Source organism: Cricetulus griseus, chromosome 7 (genome assembly GCF_003668045.3).
Source record: "Cricetulus griseus strain 17A/GY chromosome 7, alternate assembly CriGri-PICRH-1.0, whole genome shotgun sequence".
In the NCBI taxonomy this organism is placed as follows: domain Eukaryota; kingdom Metazoa; phylum Chordata; class Mammalia; order Rodentia; family Cricetidae; genus Cricetulus; species Cricetulus griseus.
The window spans coordinates 134,174,885-134,181,569 of record NC_048600.1 but is presented as its reverse complement, the minus strand read 5'-3'; positions in this window follow the sequence as shown (position 1 = coordinate 134,181,569).

Here is a 6,685-nt window from a genome sequence, read left to right as displayed (position 1 = left end):
ATATCCTCCCACCAAGGCAGAGTTTTGGATGGACTTTTCCACCTGTATGGCCTTTCAGTGTGGCAAACTTTCATACCTGAAATTCAGGCAAAGCTCCTGAAGTTTGGAAAACCCAGGCCTTACTGGGCTGGTCAACTGGTCTACATCTCCTTAGTGATGACAATGGCATGTCCTCCCATCCCTCTGACTAAGCTGCCACAATGTTCCTCTGCCTGCAGCCTGGGTTTCTCAGGGATATGTCTAGGTAAGTCCCCTACAGCTCCAAGACTACTGTCTAGCATAAAAGCTTTGAGAACAAGACTGAGAGTTTAGAGGCCTTCATGCAATCTTTGGGGAACATCAGACCCAGATGTCATGGCTGGGGTCACATGGTAGTTGAGACCCATGCCCTGCCTGGACTCCATGCAAGGTCAGACAGTGAACTTTGGGGACAGAAGTTGAAGCCCACATAGAGCCCTGCCAGTGAGGGCTACAAGAAGAAGCCAAACCCTTTGACCAATCTGTACCTGAACCCAAGAAGAACCAGTTGGAGGAGCCAGGCTGGGAAATGGACCCCTAAGAGATTTCCTAGGCAGCCTTTGCTTTCCTTGTTGCCTCAGGCCTGATATGGCCAGGAAGGGAAGCACCTGTCTATAGCCTAGACCACATCTTATCACTCTAAGGTGGAACCAGATGAGTGTCCACCAACTAGCCTGACTTTCCCCCTGCTGAGAACTTACTGTGTGCATTGAGCACTTACTGTGAACATCCTATTAGGTAATCCACCACTCTTATTCCCACCCCCCCAGACTGTTAGCCAGTACAATGGCTAGGTGGGTGGCAGGACCAGAGGAGCATAGTTGTATGTGGCCCTGTGTATCAGGCTCAGACTGCAACATCTAGTGGGCTACCAGTGGCCTAACACTAGCTGCCTATAAGAATAGGTATGCCCTTGCCTGTTTTCATTCCATCTATAGTTTCTTCATTTCCCTTGGAATTTTTAGTAAAGTTGCTTTGTTTTTGTTTGTTTGTTTGGGTTTTTGTTGTTGTTGTTCAGTTGGGCAGGTCCAAAAGAAAGAGGCCTCTGGCTGTGTAGCTCTCATACTCCTCAGGGCCTCTTTCTCATGAGTGCACCTACCCGATACCAACCTCTCTCCTAGTACCTGGAGAAGCAAAACCCAGAACAGGAAAATAAAGGTCAAAATAGAGGTCATAGGGAAGAAGCAGGCCTAATATTTAACACTTTTAAGAATAACTAACTGGGTTGACTGTCCAAAAGCCGCACATGTCTAATGGTGTTGAATGTCCATTCTTATCTAGAAATTGCTTAGAAGTGATCACAGATTCCCAATTCCAAATTCCCTGATATTTTGCCTCTAAGATCATTGGAGTGGGCAGAGTCAGTGCACTGGGGACATCCTCCCAACACACTTGTACCTCTTCCCTGGGAGCATACTGAGAACTACTCTTCCCAGATCTTATACCTCCTCAGCACATTCAAAATATTTCCCTCTTACCTTTCCCTCCCCCAGCCCTAACCCAGGGAGAAAGGATACTTGCTTCTGATTCCTAGCCTGTTACTATCCATTCTTCCTTGTTTCACTTGCAGGGTTTTCTTGGGGTCCCTAGAATCTGGTATTAGGCCTCCTCTACATCTGCTCATGACACTCCAGTGGCCCCAAACTCTTTCCACTCTTCAGCTCTATCTACACACCCCCACACCTCCACACAGGGTGCTATGCCTGCTGACAGCAAGGTGGACATTGGAAAGAAGGAAGTCCTTCATTCAGGCAGGGAGCAGAACTTAAGAGAATTAATTTAGAAGGTTAACTGATTAGCCACATGGGGCCAGCAGAAAATGGAACCTCAGATGGATGACAAGAAGTACCACAAAGGATATATCAGGATGAGCTCTGCCAAACAGGAAGCCCCAGAAGGGAGGGAAAGTAAAGTCAAGTGGGGAAGGAGAAACTGCTGAGCAGTGTGACTACAATGGCTGTGCATACCTCACAGACTCTGTCCATTTAGTGAGGGACAGTGAGCTAAGACAGGGTTCCCATGGCCTGGGGAAATGTCACTGTATTCTCTACACACACACACACACACACACACACACACACACACACACACACACGTAGAAATAAACATACAAAATGAAGTACACATACTTACACACATGCAGACACGCTCAAATACCAATATGCCTCTTGGTGTTCTGCCATAGGTGGACACAGATATCCCATTTCTGTCTTCCTCTCTCGGCCTACAGCCCCACAGCCCTGATATGACCCTCACATGGAGCCTTAGGATGCTCTTTGTTGTTAATTTTAGATTTTAGCCATTTTTTCATCTTGCCTCTGATCAAACTGATGGTTCAAAGTATGTGACTCGTAAGCGAAATTCTGAAGGTAAGATTCCAGAGCTCTGGCCACGGTGACCTTACCACCCAATACCTACCAACTCTTAGCTATTTTTATAAATCATTGCCTTCCCGGGTAACAGTGCACAATGGCCTACTGTTAATGCTGGATTCCTCACGTTCTTCAACATCCTTCATTCTGCTCCCACACAGGAGTACAGAGCCACCCCTACCCATAACTCCTCACCTCTAGCAGCCTTTCTGATCTGGGACATGTGTTCCCTGGAAATCCTTGTCTTGAACCATGATCTCCCACAGAGCATCTATCAAAAACAGCTTGGTAGTCAGAGCCACATCCTCCCTCAGACCACATCCTCCCCACAGTTTTGCATCCCCAAAACCCTGCCATGGCTACTTGACAACCTCCAAATATCACTTGTATGCCTCCTCCTGCTTGGTGGATACTCAACCTGTAAAGCCCCAGGAGTGCTGACCAGCCTCAGGACAGCTCCTCAGAAGGGATGGGACCTACGTACCCATTGTGCACCTCACTATAGTTCCTCACTATAGGAACTAAGACCCAGTATTCCTCTCAGGACTGAAAACCTCTCTGGGAGACCTCTATTACAGATGCTATGGTGGAAAGGCTGGAAGGAGGGCTCTTGGAATCTTCCCAGAAAAATGAGAAAGCACTGGAGACCAGAAGACCAAAAAAGCCCAAGAATGGCCACCTCATCCTTACACAGGGCCCAGAGCTATGCCAAGCCTCTCTCTTTGGAAAGTTCCCAGATTCTACTCACATACTCACCCTACAAACACAGAATGGCATCGCCATAGGCCATGGTCCCTGTACCTGAAGTTCATCTTCCACCCATGATAATGATTGACTTAGTGTGAGGTGTGAACTGAGACAAGCCACACAGAGTAAGCCTTCCCTCAGCACTTATCAAATTAGTAGTCAGCAAGGAGGGCTCTCAGGTTTTATAAGCTCTCTTAGGATCCTAACCAACACAACATTAACTAGCATAAAACAGTATTGAAGAGGTGGAGAAGGGAGTGGGCACAGCCAGGCTGGACCTAGACATCACTAACTCCTACTGATACAATCTAGGAGTTGCTGTCCTCAAATTTACTCTGCAGAAAGACATGCAGTCTGACTGGGATCAGTTCCCACCACACCTTGATGGCACTAATGAGGAGTTCCCAACTCAACCTGTTAGACAAAAGTGTTTGTAAACCATGGGCAGGTCCTCCTAGGTAATGTGGTTCAGAAGTGGTGGCAGCCTGGCTCTTCAACCATTTCTAGACACCTGGCATTGGTGCCAGGCTCTCCCAGCAGCTAGCCTTCCCTCTTTTACAGCCCTGGGAGTTCCATACAAGTCCTCCCAGATGAGAAAGCACTTGAGAGCCTCATTCTGTGAGCAAAAACTCATGTCACTGCAAACTTATCACCAGCAACTCAGAGACAGATGTGTTCACATGGGTCTCTAGGATTCAGAAGTCTGAACAAAGAAAGTCACAGCAGCCTGAACTCAAGGTATTACAGACATGGTTCCTGGATCCTGGCTCTACCTGTTTTGACTTCTGGAGGTACCTATACGCCTAGGCTCACAACTTTCCTCCTGCGTCCTCCACTTTACAGGGCTCTGTGCCTGCTCTCAGACCACTGGAGGGTCAAGGATAATCCCCTTCCTTGCGGGCAGCTCTACCTGCCCTTTTCATGCCAGGCCCTGGGATCAGGACAGGACTTCAGGGCCATGTAAATGGAGGACAAGATTCAGTACAGAGGTGGAAACACAACCGTTATGAAACAAAGAAAGAAAAATTGCTGTTTGGAAACTTTTGCTGATTTCAGGTTCAAGCACTGATCTCAGAGCAGGAAGCAGAGGAATCACTAGAAATCTAAAGAAGGCCCGTGTGCTCTTTCCCTGACTACTTCATGCCTGTGTTCCTGAGGAAGCCCATAAGCAGATACTTAGGGGATGTCAAAGCCAGTGACCATAGATTAGCCATAGACAAGCTGTAGGGATTTGAGTGTCATTCTTAGAAAGTCACTGGCACAATCTTGATGAACATGATACATGGAAGCAATTGTTTCTCCTCCTCTACTCAATACTTAAAAAAATGGTTTTAATTAATAGCATTAATTTTATAATCATGAAAAATCCTTTACAAACTGGTGTTAGGGGAAGGTTCTTACTGCATTAAGACATCATGGCCCCACTAAGAGACTGTGGGTGGGAAATGCCTACCACACATTCCAGAGACCCATTCAGAGTCTCTGCTCTGACCTAGAATATTTGGAGCCTTCCAGAAGTAGGATTCATGGGCTTATTGGGTGCTTACAGCACAACATAACTGAAGGAGTCTGGGTTTAAATCCAGGTGGCACGACTGGCAGAAGAAAACTGGAAGCCAGAGGCATGTCTTTGCAGCTCTGGTAGACTGTGGAAATCTCTAGATGTTAGAGTACAGGGGTAGGGTAGGAGCACCAATGGCCAAGCCAGGTCATCCTGTCGGGTAAAGGCAGCATATGTGTGGCCACAGCAGGTGACCTGCAGGTAGATTTGTTAGTCTGTGGCTCTAGGTTCCCAGGGCAAACAAGGCATTCCTTGTCTCTGTCATAGAGGCATCACATTGGGCCATGTTTCCTGAGAATAAAAATGAGACAACCAATGCTTGTGATCAATTTTAAGAGGCTAAAAGATCTTTTTTTTTTTTTTTTTTTTTTTTTTTTTTGGAAAGGCTGCTGATCTGCTCCCAGGCAGGTGCTGATAGTGCCTATTGAAGCCAGCTCACCTACCTGTAGGCCTTGCTATCCTGGGACCGTATCAGTGTGGAACCACCTGAGCATGACAGGGGCACCCATACAAACAGCTTGATATCACCCTCGTCCTAGTGTTCCACACTTGTACTCCTGTGGCATGTCCCATTCAGAATCTTCTTCTTCCTCCCCCACCCCCGAGACAGGGTTTGTCTGTGTAACAGCCCTGGCTGTCCTAATTAACTCATTTTATAGAACAGCCTGGCCTTGAACTCAGAGTGCTGGGATTAAAGGCATGTGCCACCACTGCCCAGACCATTCAGAACCCTAAGCGGATATAACAAAGCAGAAAATGAGGTCCAGGACATATCAGGGACTAGCCAGAGTGGGGTGAGGTGGGGGTTGGGTGGGATGGCTCTACGGTGGGGTCAATGCAAGGGCAGGGTTTGCCTGCCTGCCGGCCTGCCAAGGAAAAGTAGATAGCCACCACTGAGCTCCTTGGGGCATACAGCCAGTAAGAGGCCTAGCAAGCATTCACAAATGTTCCCACTTCCTATCTGTAACATGAAGCCCCAGTAGGTAGGACTGGGGAGGGAATGGGCTCCCATGTACAGGAGATTGTCCCCATATCCTGAAATTGGCAAGTCATAGCCTCTCAAAAAAGCTGGGCTTTCCCAGCATGCCCAAGGAACTGGAAAGATCCAAGGAGTTCTCAGAACTTAACCAGGAGGCAGCAAGTCCAAGGCCTGTGAGCTGGGACACAGACAGGGGATGCAGCCAGCAGTGAGGTTTCATCCACGTTAAGAGAAAAGGAAGTAGAAGAATCATGGTGTCTGGGCTTGGTACCCATAGCAGGACTAACATAAGGTGTGGAGACAGTGTAGGAGAGACAAGACAGAAAAAAGTATGGGAATTTTGGTAAGAAAGGTGAAATTTGGGACAGGGGTGGGCCAGAACTTGAGGCTCCTACGTAGCTCCCCTTCAACCTCTGTACAAAGTCACAGAGTAGCTCCCAAACTTCATGGCACATGTGAAGGCTGTGTGGCCTTTATGGTTCTCTGAGAATGCAGCTTTACCTAGCACCATGTCTCCTACCCAGTACCATGGCCCTTCCCCAACTCTGGTTCTGTCCCAGTATCAAGCTGCTTAGGCCATGAAAAAGGGCACTCCCACAAGGAACTAGGTATCCACCTGGAAATAAATGTTAAATGTAAGGAGTTGTCTACAAGTGATGTCAGCACCTCTCAGCCTCTTGGGCCCTGCCAGCTCCAGCCAAGGCTCGATCAAAGAGACCGTTTTTTCACCTGTTGAGAATCCCAGCTCTCTCTCATCTTGTGCAAGCAGCCTCACTCCCAGGTGTGTCAAAAGCTGAGCGTTCCTATGAGTATGCCATTCACCTAAATCTGGAAAGGCTGACCCCAATCTTCTGTAGAGACAGGTGGTGGCCAACACACCATTCCTGTTCTGCAGCTTCCTGAAGGCTGAGAGGAGGAACTAGGAGGGGCTCAACTGAGCATGGCATCTGTGTGACCTAGTCCTGCTAACATAAGGTACCATAATCACCAGCCACAGCAGGGCCCAGCC